At 46.5% G+C, this 18,984-nt stretch overlaps 1 long non-coding RNA gene across 1 annotated transcript in view; it reads right to left on the minus strand.

Moving 5' to 3' along the window:
* Positions 1 to 12,614, minus strand: part of LOC142567929 (uncharacterized) — a 55,415-nt gene extending 42,801 nt beyond the window's left edge. The window contains exons 1-2 of the long non-coding RNA XR_012825311.1: positions 12,501 to 12,614; positions 10,350 to 10,497 (exon numbers count right to left, since the gene is read on the minus strand). This is a non-coding gene — a long non-coding RNA (uncharacterized LOC142567929). The remainder of the gene's footprint in view (positions 1 to 10,349; positions 10,498 to 12,500) is intronic.
* Between the last annotated feature and the right edge of the window lie 6,370 nt (positions 12,615 to 18,984).

Raw genomic sequence — 18,984 nt, forward strand, 5'->3', positions numbered from 1 at the left:
CTGTTATTCAACGATAAACAATACAACGTGCACTACACATTTTCACAAGTTATACCTTTATTGACAAAGCTCTTCTCCCTACGTGTAAGGAAGTTGTGCGAATATGTGGGCGTTCCGCTACTTACACATCAGATAATAGCTCCACTCAAGCCGTTTTTGCCGTGGCTGTGGGAGGAGGTAGAGTTTAACCTCTAATTTGTTGAAGTGACTAAACACGCTCCAGAGATACACATTCGTATGCGCTTCTTTGAACACTAGTGAAAGTACTCGGGCTCGCAATTTTTACAAACGCATTGAAGTCACATTCCGTCGTCTGATATGCAGCTTCTGTTCCATCTTTTTCCAAATCCGACGTCCTGCACGGGGAATCTAGCATGTTGAATGCACAAGCCTACGCACCGGTGGCGGCTGTGAAACATATTATGCAAACAAAGCGACAAAAAGCCATTGTATATACAGACTCCTTGAGTGTAGTGAAAGCTTTAAAATCAGTAAGAGACGTAAACATTGTGTAATAAACGACTTTTACCCGGAGTTATGCACAACCTATATATGTAGCCAACGCGTTGTAATATTCTGGGTGCCTTGGTGCAGAGGCATCAAGGAAAATGTACTTGTTGGTGGAATGGAAAAATCCATAGTAACGAAGGCTAGTAATCTCTTCATGACACTACCTATCATCAACTTGAAACCATTCCTACGTAAAAAACCGAGGCGCTACTCGCAACACCTGTGGTATCTGGAACTTTGAATAAGCTCCACGTAATGGAACCACACTTAGGAAATTCGTCATCCCTGTCAAAGTCGCGATGATGTGATGTCCTCTTTGTTGACTGGGAATAGGGCACACATAGGCTACCCATTCTTCGCTTTTAACTGGTGCTGCAGTAGATGTGACGAGAGTCTGGCCGTCCTGCAGGTCTTGCTGTAGTGTCCAGATGCAGAACCTGGACGAAAAAACCCTTTCCTGTAGCATACGAACAGCGAATCCCCCTTTATCCCGCATTGTTTTCAGGCAAATCGAGTTTTTTAGTGACCTAATCAGCAATGAGGGCATCACAAGAAGCCCGGTCTTAGTGAAAAGTGTTAACTGTTCTCCCAAGCCAGCATTGACGACTGACGTGCAGAGGTGACTCGCAGGTAAGGCTATACGCGAATTACCTGCAAAAACAGTGGATGATAGACGTTATTGGCGATGATGCCGTCGTTGAGTTAAGAGCTCCTCATGAGGCTGAGCGGAATACACTAAAATATCTTATGCTCTACTCCCATTGTGGCATTTTTGATACGACAAAGTCCATAAAACTGTCCTCAGATGTTTTGCAGTCGACTGTTGCGGCAGCCCTTTTACAAAAACCTGCTACTCGATAGCAGCCGGCTGGGTTTGCATCCAGGGCCCTCAGTCATGGTACTTACACATTGGAGAAATGTGAAATAGCGGCTCTGGTGGCTACCTGCAGCTTTGAGAAATTTTACCATTTCAATTATGGCTAACATCTGGTCGCAGAGATTGGTCACAAGCCCATTACTACAATGCCTCAAAATGTGTTTGTGACATGCCTTCAAGATTTTGAATTCTTCATAAGGCTAAGGAAGTACGATTTGCGCCTGCAGTAAGTTACTGGCAAGAAGCTGATGGACTCATATGCGCTCTCAAGTACCTTATCCGCAAACCAGCCCGGCCACGGAAAAACGTGTGATGTTCTTCCCATAGAGCTACAACACAACCTGGTCAGCTAGACCACAAAGACACAACTTGTTCACGAAACTGCACTGGAGCCTGACTTTGATAGAATGATCAGCTGCCCAAGGCAACGCCGCCAACTGGGTCGGTCATAAAGCTCTATGCTGAGGAGCTGACAGACATGGACGGTGTGTGGTTTAAAGACCCCAAAGTAGGGATCCTGCCAGCATGCAAAAGAAAGCTCTTCTGCGCATACAAGATGGACACCTTCATATCAACAAGTGTAAAGCCAAGGAAATACATTTGGTCTTTTGGCCAGGCATCAACTCCGACAACGATGATGGTTCCATGCTGTTACGTTCTTCAGCGACTAGTATACCAGCAACCATAGAACCACTAACGCTGATTTGTTCGATTATGCTCGCCACTCATAAATAGTGGCGTACGATCTGCTTTTGACAAAAAAGAAGACATCATAAGCTCTTATTTCCGCGTATTCTGGACAAACAACTTCAGAAGCTTTCATTTTTGAGCTGAGCAGCATGTGCAAGCCGCCGCCCCATGCATTGGGCAGTAATAATGGGTGGCAGTTCTTGTTAAGAAATCCCAAAAGTTTGCTGACAAGTACGATTTCAAGCACGCAACTTTCAGCATGCAGCTTCGCCGTTCGGACAGGTTGGTTGAACAAGGTGCACTGCCAGTCAAGCGCATCCTCAAGAATGCTTCAGAAGCGAATGATGAATTTTCTTTTAACTTAAGCCAGGTGCAGCGCACAAAGACGCGGACAGCCCAAAGAAAACTACCAATGCGCCTTGTTTGTCTTCTTTTCACCGTCCCTGTCTTTGTGCGCTTGACCTTCCGTAAGGAAAATGATGTCGTACCAACTAGCTCGGATCCCGACCCTTGTTCAAAGGACTTTTTTTCTAGTTGAGTACGGGTCTGCATCATTTGACAATGGCAGGCCTACAAGTAAAGTATTCTCGGAATGAACAATCGACTCCCGCCTTCCAGACTTCTCACCACATGACTCAGTGGCACCAAGACAGCAATAAGCGAAAAGGAAACTTTGGAACCTAGCTACGTCCACTTCAAGAATGTGATCTAGTGCTAAATCGGGAACGAAATACATGGAGCAAAAGAGGAATTCTTTTGAAGAATGTAGCTTCTCGCTCATCCAGGGTCCTTAGGGACGATGGTAGAGAACTTCGTTAGAACAGAGTGGATCTTCTCAGGATGAAAGGTGACATTTTGAGGGAAGTTCCTGATGAAATACACCAGGATGGCGACACTTCCAGCCTTATAACCCGCAACGCTAACTGGGTGCAAACAAGGATGTGGTAGCTGTGTCATCAACTGACACCCATCATGAAACGCCAATCCCGAAGTCGTCAGATTATGCGGACCCTACTAGTCAACTGGTACCTTGTGCTGCACAGAAGTCTGCAAGAATTATAATGATGCCGCTGCGGTTGACATGTGATGACCAATTTAGAGTCAACCTAAGATGTTAAATTACGTGCAGAACTCGAAAGAATGTGAGGTGCATAACTTTAGCTGATCTAAGTGAACTTCTAATGGCCACCCAAGGTGACGCCAACGCCAACGGCACCATCTATATATCCCCCGAACACTCTTGAAAGAAACGTCAGTTTTCGTTCTCTCACTAGGGGTGTACGACATGTGCCTGATAGAACTGCCACTTTTCCCCGCAGTGTCAATAAACCGGCACGACTTCGTTCTCCCAACCTAGCTACACATAGCCCTCTTTTGCTAGGCGAATACCTGCTCCTGTATCAATCGGCGAGTATTGACATTCCAAGCGCAACCATTCCATGGAGTATCCAAGAGGGAATGAACTAGACATGGACGCATTCGAGGTGACATGCTTATTCTCTGCTGTGAGAACATCACTGTGCCTGTAATCTTCAATTGGTCTAGAAGCAACACGTACGATTACAATGTCTTTGTATTTGCTAAGCTAGGCGTGTTTGAAGTGTTGACCAAAACAAGTGTGTTTGTGAAGTAAATTTTTCGAAATAATAGACCATAGTGTAGCTGCGACACATATTGTTGTGTTGTAAAATTCTTGTCCGTTACGCATGATGTTGCTTAGGTTACTGAAGTTACGTAAATATGGTTTCAATTAGCCATAAGAAAATAAAATAGAAAGAAACAGGACTGGTTTAAAGAAAACACAACCACCCAAAAGTGTCCGCTATGCAATAGAAGGGTACGAAACTAAATTACTAGTCATCGTCCTCAATACGAGGTCAAACCATGCGAGGCATCCTCACATGGCGCGGAACAGAGCAGTATACGCCGAACTATGTTTGATACGTCCGCCTTAAGGGCTTGCCACTTGACCCGAGAACAATGTTAACTTAGCTCACTACTGCGCTGTCCAACAAGACCACTTGCAACCACTCCGCAGTTTGATGCCCGGGGCGCTTTCGCACTTCAAAGATCAGATAGACACACAGAGAACAACAAAAACAACAGACAAGCATAATATATAAATATTTAACGCAGAAAACTTTTAGATGAACAAAGGCAGAAGCAACTCTCCCCAATAAAGACACAGCGGGACCGGATGAAATGTCAATACTTCCATCAAACAGCCGGGTCCAGAGGAAAAAGCACAGCTAACTAGTGCAAGAGAGCAATTGATTAAAACAAAAGAAATTCCATTGGGATGGCATGGAAACATGAAGATCATCATATACAAAGGCAAAGTTGATAAGAATGCGACTAGTTTGTACAGGTGAGTTGCAGTAACGTCGGTGATACATACGGGGTCCCCCGTCCCAACTATCGTGCTCCATGATGAAAAAAAAAAGGTCAATTGCGCTACTCCAAGAAAACCCGGTGCATGGAGAGAGTTTTCAGTAGTGGACGCCACTGATTTTTTTCGTTAATAATATATAAATAATTGTATTTAATTATCAAATTCGAGAAGTACTATCCTAATGATTAAAGTGGCAATGAGGCATTTGTAGGCACTTCCGAATGCCATCTAACTGCAATATTTTCAGCGACGTACTATTTGCGTACTATTTTTTTGCAGACTGGTAAAAAAAAACACGAACTATGAAAAATACCACGTGACTGCGCTTCATCCCGCATGATAAAGCCACGCCCTATTATAACCTGACTGAAAGCAACTGCTTTGCCTGTCGCAAACCCGAAGAGAGAGCACACCACCTTAATGATGGTATGGAAGGAGCACTAACAGCAGCTTCCGTAGCTTCGCAGCGATTCCTTCCTCTAATTTCTATGTCACACTTATTAACCGTCTCTCAAGACAGACCGATCACACTGATAACTTAGGCCTCTATATAACGCTGCCGAAGCGCCGCTCTGACCGCGGACGAAACGCGAAACGCAATGGAATAGGCATTGAAAGTTTAAAAATCCCGGCTATGCTCGCACAGCATTGAAAGAATGCGCGTGCAGCTATACTTCGCACCAGACACTTGATTCGGACCAATGCACAAATGAGGTGACGGTTTTATTTTTCATGAGGGTGTTTACGTGCTGCAAAATAGGTTCATGGCAAAAAATGAAGACGAAATAAACAGACCGGGAAGCGACCCACGTGTAGAGAAAAGTCAAAACCGATGCATTCAAGAAAGTAAATGTACCGCTTCCAAATCTGCCGAATCGGCAGTTGGGACGTCTGCATAAAACAAAGAGGGGATATCAGATTTTGGAGTATACTTACTATTTGTGCATTTGTAAGTGCCGTTGAACACCAGCTGCCGCCTAGAGGACGTGTTCGAATAGATCCTCTTCTGCAGCTACGCAGTACTGAGTCCGCTTTATCACATCTTCAGTGGCTTCCTTAATGACTGACGTTGGGATTCTGCGGCAGATATCCGTTATCCTGGTCTTGAGCTCATCTGAAGTCGTCGTCTCGATCACGTAAACACGATCTTTCGCATAATCCCAAAGAAAGAAATCGAGTGGAAACAGGTCAGGTGACCTAGACGGCCAATTTACAGGCCCGTGCATCCCAATGCATTGCGCATGAAGAGTCGCATGTAGCCGGTTTTGTGCTCGGCTGCTGCCGTGCGCTGGCGCCCCATCTTGCTGATACCACACAATTGGAAGACGTGACAGCAGGACTTCGCTGAGACACCGATCCATCACTCCTTCAAGGATTTCGTCTGCGTAACCCTATCCATTCAGTGTGTGATCGAAGTAGATGGAGCCAATTATACGGCGTAAATTCCGCACCACACATTGAACAAGTGGTACTGGCGCCGAGAGCGCTTTACCCTGTGTGGATTGGAATCAGTCCAACACTGTGCGTTAGGCAAATTTACCTGGGAGTTACTGCAAAAATTGGCTTCATCTGTGCACACGGTGTCGCTCAAAAACTCCGGTGACTCATCAGCTATAGTGAGAACGCAATTCGAGAAGTCTGGACGATTCTGTAGGTCCCTGTCTTCCAAGCATTGCTGTAGGTTAAAGTGGTACGGGTGAAAGCCTAGTCATTTAGAATCTTCCAAACTGATGACTTGGAAATTGGTACCTGGGCGGCCACGTACCGCGGACTAGCATGAAGATTCGAGGCCATAAATGCTAGAACGTCCGTGCGTAGGCTAGGACTCAAGGATTGAGTCGTCTGCCGTGTTTCTTGAAGCTGCCGGTTTGTCTCAAGTTTTCACAATTTCGAATGGTCGTCGATGCGTTTTGTCTACCGCTACATTTCCATGACTATCTCTGCGGACTTCCTCTTGTTGCCATTTGCAGCTCCCAAGGCAAGGATCGACTTTACCTTCTGCTCATTAGAGAAAGACGTGGGGACTAGGACAAAACAAAGCGGACCTTAAGCAATTGTACTGACGTTGCCAGTTAGCTTTTGTGGTGATAGGTTCTGTGGAGAAAAATGAACCATCTGTCTTGTCTACCCTAAGACAAGAGTTATCACTGCTTGCTTCCAACTAACACCAAAGGCAGCGTGTTGCTTAGGCCGGGGCGTGGCAGATAAGGCAATATCTGGATCCCGATGTTTTTTTTTCCTTTATTTCGTTCTGGCTAACTCAGAAGGAGTCTTCTCGAGGGCGCTGTTTTATAATGCAGATGGCAGCGAAGTCAAGGGGTGCTTTTCCTGTTTCGCGGGGTGTATTTATCAATCGGACAAATATTTCTCCGCAATTAGCACGTGGCTGAAAATAGCGCATTTAGATGTATCTTGGCTGTGCCTGTGAACGTCTCATTGACACTTTGATAATTAGAGAGTACTTCTCGAGTTACATAATTATTTAAACTTAGCGAAATAAACCTATGTAACGTCAAAATTACTGGCGGCTACACCACTGTTTTGAAAATAATATGCATCAGGTTTTCTTCAATTAACACAATTGCACTTTTTTTAAATCTTGGTGCATGATAGTTGGGACATCCTGTAGATTTACAATGCAAGCTATAAATGTGGCAACTGTCGAAGCGGGTGGAGAAAAAGTAATATGCTTCGGGAAATACAGAATAGGTTCAGAGGCACACGCTTAGAGAATAATATGCTTGTACTTACTCAGCGCATATAGATTTCGGCTGCTCACAATATACCATTGTGGATAGCATTTCTAATATTAAGGGAGCCTACGGCAACGTAGACAGGGAATCGATATGGGATATTCTCGAGCGCGAGCACATAGATCACGATTTTGTGGAGCTGCTGAGGAAGCTATTTAGGAAAACGCGAGTGCAATTGTATGGGAAGGCCAGAAATGTAAAGATGTAGCGGAAAGTCGCTGAGAAACGAAACAATCATGCTCTCTGTCTCCATTATTGTTCGTGCTTTATGTTAAGGGCCTAGAAATACCAGTTGAAAACAGTGCATGAAGTTTTCATTTTGCAGCATCCATGATGGGCAAAAGGTGCAGCAGAAGGTACTTGGTCTGGTGTATGCAGACGATATATTTCTACTTGTGGACATTGCAAGAGATCTACAGGAAGTGCCGAATATATCTGGCAATGCACTGACAAAACTATGCCTTATATTTAGCAGAGAGAAATTGAAAATTATGATCTTTGAGAAAGAGACGAGAAATGACGTGGTCTAAATGCAATAGCAAGCCCCTAGCTATGGTCAAGCAAATGTATACTTGGGTGTGTAGATAAACGAAGCGGAAACCTTTTCAAGCGCGGACGAGATGATCTAAAAAAGAAGAGTACACGGAAGGCAGCAATGATGCAACATTGAGATTTTGGCACTGCGGTAAATATGAGGTGCTACTGGAAATGGGGAAAGGAGTAATGGTTCCAGCACTAATCGTTTGGGAATGCTGTTCTGTGCTTAAAATCAGTAAGCTGTGGGGGTTGGAAGTTAACGAAAAATTGGTAGGCCGGTTGACCTTGCAGTCCCACGGTATAACCAAAAATGCCGTAGCACAAGGTGACATGGGCGGGGCCTCTTTTGAATCCTGAGACGAAAAGAACAAAATTAGTGTTGAAGAAAGACTCACAAACAATGCATAAAAATAGATGGGTGACTAAAGTGCACAAATATTTGTGCCTGCAAAGCATGGCCACAGAATGGAGGAAACGGTCAAGAAAGTTCGCAACCAAGTACAGCACAATTGAAAGTGTAACTAGACAACGAGGACTCATGAAAAGTAAAGTGAGAGAAACAGAGACAGTAAATTGGATGCAAAGGTCGGAAACAAAAATACCACGGAGATTATAAAGAATAGAAAGCAAGAAATAAGAAAGAAAAACCTGTACAGCAAGAGTAGGGGCCTTGCTATTGAGGCCAGAGCTGATTGCCTAAGGACAAAAGCAAACTTGAGCAAATATTCGCAGCAAGACGAGGCACGTCTTTGCTATAGCAAAATTAGGGATAAAATTTATCATATCCGAATGGGATATGAAGGCTTTCCAACCAGCGGTAAATATAGGTAACGTCCACCTTCCAGGAGTACTGTGGTTTCAAGCGGGTGGAGGCTTTACCCGTCATTAATCAAGATAAACAAGAGGTGTTTACAATAGTAACAAAGAGGGAAGAAATTGGTAGGACCGGATCCGTTACCAGGAACAGATAACTGTACAAGGTAACGAATGTAATGCATGCTCGTTACACGTTAACGTTATTTTCCTCCGAATGTCAACCATGCGCGACTCCTGTGCTATAAAATCGTCTGTCCCATGAAGTATAGTTTCGATAGAGACACTTTGTTTGTCTGTCTCATCTTTTCTATGCCATAGAGTGCATTTTAATTTGTTTTCAGCCTTCAGGCGGTCATTATGATGTACGGACTCACCTAGAAACAAGTTCTGCTAGACATAGATATTTGAAGGAAAAGAGAAAAGATTAGATGTAGGCCGAATGCTAGATTGATAAGCGTGTAAAGATTACCTGGCTATCTGAAGCAAGCATTTGTAAGGCCTTGCCAACAAATCATCATCATCATCATGGTCAGAGAAGATTAACTGTGTAGGGCTGCTAAGCACGAGGTCGCGGGATCGAATCACGGCTACAGCTGCCACATTTCGATTCAGGCGAAATGGGTAAACACTCTTATAGTTACAATTAGGTGCACCTTAATGAGCAAATAGTGGTTTGGGCACGTAATATCCCATAAAAATAATTTGAAGGTTAACTATGGATTTCTGCTATCAGTGCTCTCTGCTGCCGCATTGCGACACAGGAATGCAAAAGTACCGTAAGGGTGATACGTTTGGCTACTTGTTTTCTGTCGAAATGCATGTTCACTAGCGCAAAAAAAAAATCACACAGGTTAGAGAGGTAAGGGACAAACGCTGGACTTTAGAATAATAAGAAAACAGACGCGACCACGCATGGACACCAGACATGGCTTGAAGAACGTACCGTATCTCCCTTTCTGTTAGCGATATTCAGTGGATGCTTATCTGCGTCTTGGTGGATACTGAAAGCCCCGAATCTCCGATTCCTGCGCTTTTTGTTTTTTATAGCCCAAGTGTAGCTGTAAGCTCTGAAGTTGACCCACATCATCGGCAATGATTGGCTAAGTGTCCAACCGCCATTCGCGCCTTTACAACGCTGTCTATTACTGTCATTTAGGCAGCGCGCCATCTGTCCAATATGAGCTTTCCCGTAGGACTAGAGTATTTTATTTACTACGCCTGGCGCACAATAATTTCGGCTGCCATTGTGTTCCTGTGCTTCTGCCACACGCTGCACCGGTTTACGGCTTTGCCGGCTTCTGTGCGTTGTAATACCATGTCTTTTTACAACGAAGTTGTATATGGTAGCCGATTTGTCCGTCCCTCCTTCTGTCGGTCGCCTGTACGCCGAACACTCCTCCGGCAGAACCCCATGCGCATACGATAAAAAAAAAGAGACAGAGAAAAGAGGCGCGAGATAGGTCAGCACCATCTAGATAGCGCAAGACCCGTTTACTCCGATCCGTGACGTTATGCTACTTGGCCCGAAAATTTCATTGACAAGGCTGGCGTGATGAAAGCGGTGACGTCAAAATCACTGCTGCCTATGCGGCAGCATCCCCATTGGATTCTATGGCAGTCGGGCCAGGTAACATGACGTCATGGATCGGAGTGAAAAGGCCTTGTGTTGGATTATTTGCGCCAGTAGTGACGTTGTTGCTCTCCGCCGCAGCCGAGCGCGCGCGCAGCACTTTCTCTCCGGCTGCGAAATGGGTAGATCACGCGTCATACGTACACCTTGGGAGCAGCAGGTTTCCATCAGCAACGCCCGAGCAGAACCGGTAACGAGCTCGTCTATGCCGTGTCGATGCTGCAGCCCGAGCACAAGAACAGGCTCGTGCAGCCGAGCGCAAGCAGCAGCTGAAGACCGAGGATCCGGCAGCCTACAAAGCCATTGTTTACTTAACCGTCGGGATTAACCCAGTGTTGAACACCGGGGCCGCACGTTTAAGCTTCACTGGTTAACCATCTGTGCGGAGTACTTGGGCGGTGATTGTTTCTTTACTAAGTGTGTTTTTTTTGTACCCCCTATTGTTGACGCAAGATCAGAAAAAAATTATATAATTGGTACTGCGCCGCTGTATGGTGCGCCATCTACTAGTGGCACCGAGGGGGGCCGAGGGGCGGAGTGTACCTGGATTTGCATATTTCCAGAGCTGATCTCGAATATTGCCAAATCTAGAAACGTTGGTCGAGCCCTAAAATATGGCATGCAAATGTCGACTGTTCCCATTGGTAATCGCAGTGTAATAGGGTTCGGTTCCGAATATAGTGTTCGAAAAAATAAAATAATTAATGTCTGAGGTTTTATTTGTGAAGACCACGATCTCATTATGAGGCACACGGTAAAGGGGGGGGGGATAATTATGACCACCTCGGTATCCTTAAAGGGACACTAAAGGTTAATATTAAGTCAACGTGGACTGTTGAAGTACCATCCCAGAAACCTAGCAACGCTTGTTTCATGCAAAGAAGGTATTTATTTTAAGAGAAAATGCGTTCTGAAGCGTCCGCGTACCTCTAGCGCCGTTTAAATCGCCCGCCCTTCGATCGAGGAGTGGTGACGTCATGGTCTCATAGTGACGTTACGCCATCGGTGAGTAAAACGGCGCCCGCAGACGGCGCTACGGCTTTTCTGCGCAAAACGCAAACGCACGGCCAGAAGCAGAGCCAAGACAGAGCCGACAGCAGCGCGAAAGTGGAACTATGGTGGCTAACGGAAGGGAAAGCGCGCGATGATAAGCTCTTTCTTTATTTTATGACGACAACTTTGACGCTCGTTGCAATGAACGACCCTCACAACGACACATTGGCTCGCGATGCTGGGCTCGACTTCAGCGATCTAAGCACTGATGAATGTGACCTGCTGCTGAGGGCTCGCGCTGCCGGCGTCATTGCGTACTGCTACGACGGCAACTGTATGTCATGGCCGTACATATTCGCACATTTGTAGCTTTTCCTTCGTGAAAACGAAATGCCGCACTCACCTGCAGTTGTTCACCGTCTTCAACCTGCAGTTGTTCTTGTGCTTCAGAGAATGCAGGCAAGACCGACGGAACAGCGCTACGGGAAAGCATTGCTTTGAAAGGCACTCCACACGACTTCAGTAAGTCGGCGTTGAACTCGTAATCCTCTGAAGGAAAGTGCAGCGAGCACACTATGCGATTTTTCGGCTCTTTGCCAACGCGTTGTGGCAGAAGTACGGCACTTAACCATTTCGAACGGAGAGGTTCGATTCGCCGCCGCAACGGCCCTTGGCCAAGTTCCGCGGACCGTTCGCGCATCCCACGACATCACATGGACGTGGAATTCTCGCTGCTTGTTCCAAATGCAAGTTTCGCGAGCCAGCAGAACGAGCGCAGCACGACGCAATAACGAAACTACTGAAACACCAAAACGCGCGTGGCGCAGAGTCGAGCGAAAACGAAACCTTTCTTCCACCCATACTACTGAAGGGTAACGTCAAAATCTTATTTATTCTTAGAATCGAACAGAAGTAGACAAGTAGCATTTCCTTCCGTCTTGTAACCTAATGAAATGATCTTTTTAATACGAGTTGCTCAGTACTAGTGACATAAATTATCATGAGGAGTGCCTTCGTCATCGGGCTAGTACCGGAATATCGCTGGGGGGTCTCAAATCGTGTCATGCATATACCTCAATTTCTCGGTTACTAAAGCTGTGTTCGCCATTATATTGACGCCTTACACGATCTAAAGCATTTCTTTATCACTTTAACTTGAATTCATAGTAACCTTTAGTGTCCCTTTAACGTGCACCCACTGCACGGGGTTCACGGGCGCTTCTGCCTTTCGCAGAATATGCGGCCGGGAGTTGATCTGGCGACCTTGTGCTCAGTAGCGCAACGCCGTAGCCACCAACCAACCTGGGCGGATGTGACGCATTCCGACGCTCCTCCAGTTTCCTTCACGCGAGAGGTGACGTGACATATGGCGCCGTGCCCAGTGCGCGCCAGCCAACGCACTCAGGCAGACTTTGTATTTGATCGACTTGGACTGGAGGATGAAATGCCTTCCAACTCTTTCTTGCTTTCCAGAGAACGAAAGCTATTCTTTACGGAGAAAAAGTGCAAAAAAGTAGACAGCAGAGGCGCTAACTACCAATGAAGTGTTTATTCTTGCGTACACGAACATTTACGCATTGCAGGAGACAGACAGACAGACAGAGAGAGAGAGAGAGAGAGAGAGATACGCTTTGGAGGTAGTCAGCGCCTCTATTGTCCGTTTTTATTTTCTTCTTGTAGTGCTGTTTCCTCGTAACAGAGCAGCACCAACAAGCTCAAGCTCAGACCCTTTCAACCGAAATGTAATTGCGCTTATTCTGCGGGCAGTATGATGCTGACGGCAAACCTTCTTGAAACAGCTGAACGACAAAAAAAAAAAAAGCGGATAGGTCTTTCGCCGTGTTTCTTTTGTGAATGCTTTTGTTTTTACACGCTACGCATTTCCTGCTGTGTGAAAATGTTGAGCTACTTATTGAGCGCCGCTCCAGACTAGTATGAAAGCTGTATGACCCGCTAATGTAAACTGCGTAGCTATGTTGACGGCTGCTATTCATTTTCTTGAGGAATTTAAAACTGAAATTTCAGCTTTAGCCAATGTGGTTGAATGCGTGCTGCGCGGATTGTGCGCTGCAAGGTAGTTAGAGAACATTACGCTCACCCGTCTTTCTTGGTTATCACATTGCAAGCCGTGTGGCGCGAAGAGCATGGTAAGCGCCGTCTCCTCCTCGTTGTCTACTACGGCGCCATGGGACGTTACAAAGCAATAATATCTGTGTGCGCACCAAGAAACTGAGCTAACTTGTCTGTTTAAAACTCGTGCTACGTCCGTTGTTGTTGATTAAAAATAACTGCCTTGAGAATTATCGTCTCCGAGAAGAGATGCTGGCAGCATCATTCCGCGTCTACGTCAAATTCCTTTCGTCAAATTTCGTGAAGTTTCTTTGTCTTCGTCCCAGTCGCGCTGCGCCTTTTGAATAGCCATGAACCAACTCGTCCAAACCAAAGTTTTACTGCCAAATAAGCTCTGTACATAATCATATCCCCATTTCGTTTGCTTTCATTGTGAACAAGGCCCCCGTATGGGAGCCGTATGGTTTGTTTTCCGTTAATGTTGGCGTCCGTTTTATCCTTGGCTGCGAGCAATCCCGACCACACGAGTTTTCGTCCAACTTTTTGATTTCAAGCCACGCTGTTGTTCAGAAGTTGTAAATCCAAACTCATCAGAAAACACAACTTTGCCACAAAACACAACTGCTTTCGCAGCGGTACTGAAAGATGATGAGGACGATGATAATATTTATTGTCATCCCCTTTGAATCAGGGCGCCGACAAATAGCCCCCTAGCCTGTTTGATCAAATGAGCTTTTACTACATATTTCACAGTCTAGCATTTTGCCTATCTACACTTGATCAGTTCTTTTAGTAAAACATATAGTTCTACGCTGTCCAGCTACCTACGACTTTAATAGACCCCTGTTTGTCAGTCTCCTCCCTGTTTTCCTTCTATGAATACCTAATGCCTCTTGCTGATCGCGACTGCTGACCAGCTAATGCTTCCATCCTTCTTTAATCGCAGGGATTCAAGATGGTGGACGTTTTAAACAAGCCTTGCTCAGTGAACGTGCATTGAGAGGTGCGACATCGTACGCTGGAGCCGTGCCACGCACGCTGGCTGCCCGTCGCTCAGCGACGAAGGCACAACGTCACCTCGCGGGGCGCGGCTTACGCGGGCGCGGCAGCCTCCCACTTTCGGTTTCGCTCGCTCTGATAGCCGAAATTCCCCTTGCCACAATTTCGCAGGTAATCCCAGTTTCCTGGTCCTAAATTTCCTGATAACGCAAAGTCCCACTGAAAGTTAAAGTTTACAAGAAAGTTATCTAATACGACCCGTCACCCCATGATCACCACCACTCACGGAATGTCTCCGAAAGAACCGGTCTCTTATTTGGAAATGGCTATTTTTCAATGTTGCCCAAAGTCTTCGTAGAAACGCCTGGTATATTTACCGTCACTCATGAGGGCAATCTGTCACCAGAAATTCGCTTTTCATTTTATTCTTATGTCGCGATAATGGTATAACTGCAACTGCATTAGTACGTAAGCACCGAGCCTCCGTCGTATTACGCAAACTAATTAGTGCTCTTTTTGGCAGCAATCACTTTCTCACTTTTTCACGGGAGCGTCGCGGTTCGAGTACGCAAGAGGCTGCGTGTTTATGAGCACTCAAGCGGATTCCACGTTTCAGAGGGCCTATATCAGCGTATCAAGATAAGAAACGCCTCAGACTATGCGTCAGATAGTAATTTTGGAAAAGCTCCCATACCTGTGCCATCCGGAACTTTCGCTTCCCGGTGACGTCATGCCAGGTCCGGAGCATAGCTCACCTGGATCACGTACATCTGATTGCGCCACTAGAACGGGCGAACAGTGGTCGTTTCCGTGTTTGTCTTGCGCCTTCTCCTTCGCTCAGCACGCACCACTCTGTAACGTTGTATCGCTGGCATCCGCACCGTCCTGACCAAGTTTTTTCTAGTCCATCTTTCTGGCTCGCCGCCTGGTAACTAACAACGGCTAACGCTTCGGTGCCATCGCAGGGTGTGGCTTCTTGGCAGGCCCCCACCGCTGGGAATCAAAGGCCGCCGTACTTTCCTGCTTATTGCGCATGCCATTACAAGGCCTTCAGGTTTCTCACCCTAAATTTATTGATGCGTGCCGCTACGCAGAAATTGACAGTGCTAACCGCGAGCATTAGCTATGTAGAATAGAATATGCAGATATGCTTCTTTCAAGTATACTGTGGGATTAGGTGACTTTCTTTGGGCCCTTATTAGGGCTGCTGCAACAGCGCGGAGAACTACCGAGCTTGAAATTATTTGTAAGTGGGTTGTAATGCAGACCCCCAAAAGTAAGAGAGTCAAGAAAGACATGACGCGTAGTGCATTGCTTCGATCTACACTCGTTCACTACCCGCCGTGGTTGCTTAGTGGCTATGGTATTGGGCTGCGAAAGCACTAGGTGACGGGATCAATTCTGGGCCACGGCGGCCGTATTTCGATGGCGACGAAATGGGACATCACCTGTGTGCTTTGATTAAAGCGCACGCTAAAGAAGCCCAAGGGGCCCAAAGTATTCCGGAGTGCCGCACTTCGTCGTGCCTCATAATCTGCTGGTTGTTCTGGCGCGTAAAACCCCATAATTTATTTTTATACTCGGCCACTATCAGTAGTTCATGGTTATAGTGCGCTCAGTTTTACACAGACGATATTAAGGAAGAACAGGACGTTGACGAACGTAGCGCCTGTGTAAATATCGTCTGTGTAAAACTGAGCGCACTATGACCATGAACGTTCACCAACTAGCCCCCTTCATTGCTTTACTATCAGTAGTATTCACTTGTGCGTGTACATTCGAGGCGGTGTTGATGCATTCTAGCAATTGGTTTTCTTATTTTAGATTCAGTTCTAGCATTTCTCATTGGTCCAGACGAAGCTGCACCACCGTCATCTTTGGTATCCAATACACGACACTAAGGACCACGATAAAAGAATAGAACACATGTGGATAGTTACAAATGAGGGAGTCAGATGCACTTTACCGAGCTGTTTACTATATTAGGGCTAATGCGATTAATTGTACGTCCACAGCTTTAGTGATGAATAACCAAATACAGTACCAAGTAGTTCTTAGGTATACACAGCTATGTCTTGCACCTCATGCAGGTGGGGAAGTCTGGTTGAACTGAAAAGTGTTTTTAGAAGTGCAGATGAGTGTAAACACTAGTACGCCACCTTCCACCATCTCTCTTTTGATCTTGAACGCCTTCATTTACTGTTAAATACAAGACATATTTCTTCTAACCTGTGGTGATATGTTTAATGTCATTCTGGGGTTTTACGTGCCAAAACCACAATATCATTATGAGGCACGGCGTAGTGGGGGACTCTGGATTATTTTGACCACCAGGAGATCTGTAACCTGGACCCATGCACGAGCCACGGGCGTTTGTGTGTTGCGCCCACGTCGAAATGCGGCCGCTGTAGCCGCGATTTGATCCCGCGGCCTCGTAGTTGGCAGCCACCACGGTGTGATATTTCTACGTGTTCACATGGTTACCCAAGGTACTGAACAATGTTACTGAGCCTCCGAAAGGAAATAATTGGAAAACATGCCCAGCGCAAGGAACGTCTCGCAGGAAACATTCACCGATGATTACAATACTCCCCAATGCGAAATTTGAGCACAGCTTTATACGTGTAGGTGCCTAAAAATAAAATAAAAGAAAATGAAGGACATTTCGTTGCGGGCCTCGTACGTGTCCCTTGATCACAATGGAGATACAAGCATGGGCGCGCGACTATTAATGGGTGCGGTGGTGCAGCGTGCGGCTGTATATCTGGGGAAGATTACCGCGCGTCCTGTTTATCGTGCGTCCAGTTAATTGAATGTAGTATGATTCTAAAAGGAAACGGGTAGTTAGGTGTTTCCCGGTTGCGATGATGGCTGCCGAGTCCCAGTCAATGCTGTGCCCGGTTAGTTCGCGGTGTTCCGCCAGGGCGTTCGCGGCTGTGTGGCCCTTGGCGACGTAATTCATGTGTTGTTTCAAGCGTCGTTTAAAATTTACGATTTCACCGGAGTACGACACGTCACATTGCTTGCATGATATCTTGTGGATCAGTCCCGGGTTGTCCGTGTGCGTCAAAGGGTCTTTCGCGCGAACCACGTGTTGGCCAGGTTTTCGGGAAGGCATGTGGGCGATTTGCACACGGCAGTCTTTAAAAAATTCTTCCATGGGCTTCCCTTGTTCCCACTGTGTGAGGTACCGCTTCACTGTTTCTTTGGCCGTTTCACGACGGGGCTTCGCTGATTTGCGCTCCTAGGTTCTAAGCAGTTGTGGAAGGTAACGATTGTTTAACAGCTCTCTTTTCACAACCTGCACCTCTTGCCTACGTTTCGTGGGGCTGGAGCCGTTGCAGAACGCCCGGGAAAAGCGCGCTGCTATCGCCTTTCCCCATTTGGGTGCGTCGAGTCAAAGGTCAGATACTTTCCCATGTCCGTTGGCTTTCTGTACACACTAGTCCTAAAGCCGCTTCAAGTTTTCTCTACGAGGACATCCAGGAAGGGAATGCGCGCATTGGTTTCTTCTTCAGCGGAGAACTAGAATGCTCGGCTTGAAGCAATTTCAATGCTCGAGAAATGCGTTGCGTGCCTGCGTCGGATGATGCAGAAGTAGTCGTCCACGTATCTTAGAAAGAGCTTTGGTCGAGTCCCGAATGAAGACAAGGCGGCACTTTCGAGATCCTCCGGAGCAATGCTGGCGCAAAGGACGGACACAGATGCACCCATCGCTGTGCCGAATACCTGCTTGTAGTACTCCTTGTTAAAGACTAAGAACGTATTCTCAAGGCAAAATTTTAGGAGGCGGCAAACGTCGTGGGTTTCGAATGGAGCCCATTTGGACAAAAAAAAAGTCAGCCTCGAGAAGTTTCCTGAGGCACTCGAGCGCATAGTCAATAGGCACACATGTAAACATTGAAATTACGTCGAAAGAGAGCATTATTTCGTCGTCGTCAGTGCAGGCGCTTCTTATTTGATCAATGAAATGTACGGAGTCTCACAAAAGTGGGTGTGAGTCCAGCAAGCGGCCTGAGAATATGGTGCAGGTAGCCGGTCAGCTCGTAGAGCAGCGAGCGTGTGTAGTCCACGGTCGGTCGTACCGGAACTTCAGCCTTATGAATTTTCGGCAGTCCGTAGAGAGCGGCATCCGATCCGTTGTTGCAGAGCAACCTGTGTTTCAAGCGCCGTTTAAAATTGACGCTTTCGCCGATGTACAACACGTCACCTCGAGGGGCGTTCTTTCAGGGGGCACAAACCTGAAAAATTCAGTGAGCAGCTTCTGAAGATCCGATTCCACCTTCTTTGTTGGACCCCATCCAGCTTGACATAGGTCGACGTGTCCTGGAGAAGCCCATTTATCTTGTTGGCGTAGTCAACACGGTCGAAAACCCCAGTAGCATTTCCATTCTCCGCGGGGAGTACGAGTATGTCCTCGTTTTCTTTTAGCCGTTTCAAGACGCTTCTTTCTGCGGCTGGCCAGCGTCGTAGCATTTGCCCTCGCAAACTTCGAGACGACCTCAATTGCCCGAGAGCGAGCTTCTTCTCGCAGACTGGGCTCAACAAGGCCTACCGCTTGTTCCACGGCGTAAGTCAGGTGGTCGACATATGATCTTATGGCGATGTTGTACTTAAGGCCGACGCTGAGCAATGCTTGCTTTGCCGGGTCGAGTACGCATCGAGCGGTTGGGTGGTTACGCATGAAACCTGTTTCCCGCACGCACGTCACTGAAGG

This window comes from Dermacentor variabilis, unplaced genomic scaffold, assembly GCF_050947875.1.
Source record: "Dermacentor variabilis isolate Ectoservices unplaced genomic scaffold, ASM5094787v1 scaffold_15, whole genome shotgun sequence".
Classification (NCBI taxonomy): domain Eukaryota; kingdom Metazoa; phylum Arthropoda; class Arachnida; order Ixodida; family Ixodidae; genus Dermacentor; species Dermacentor variabilis.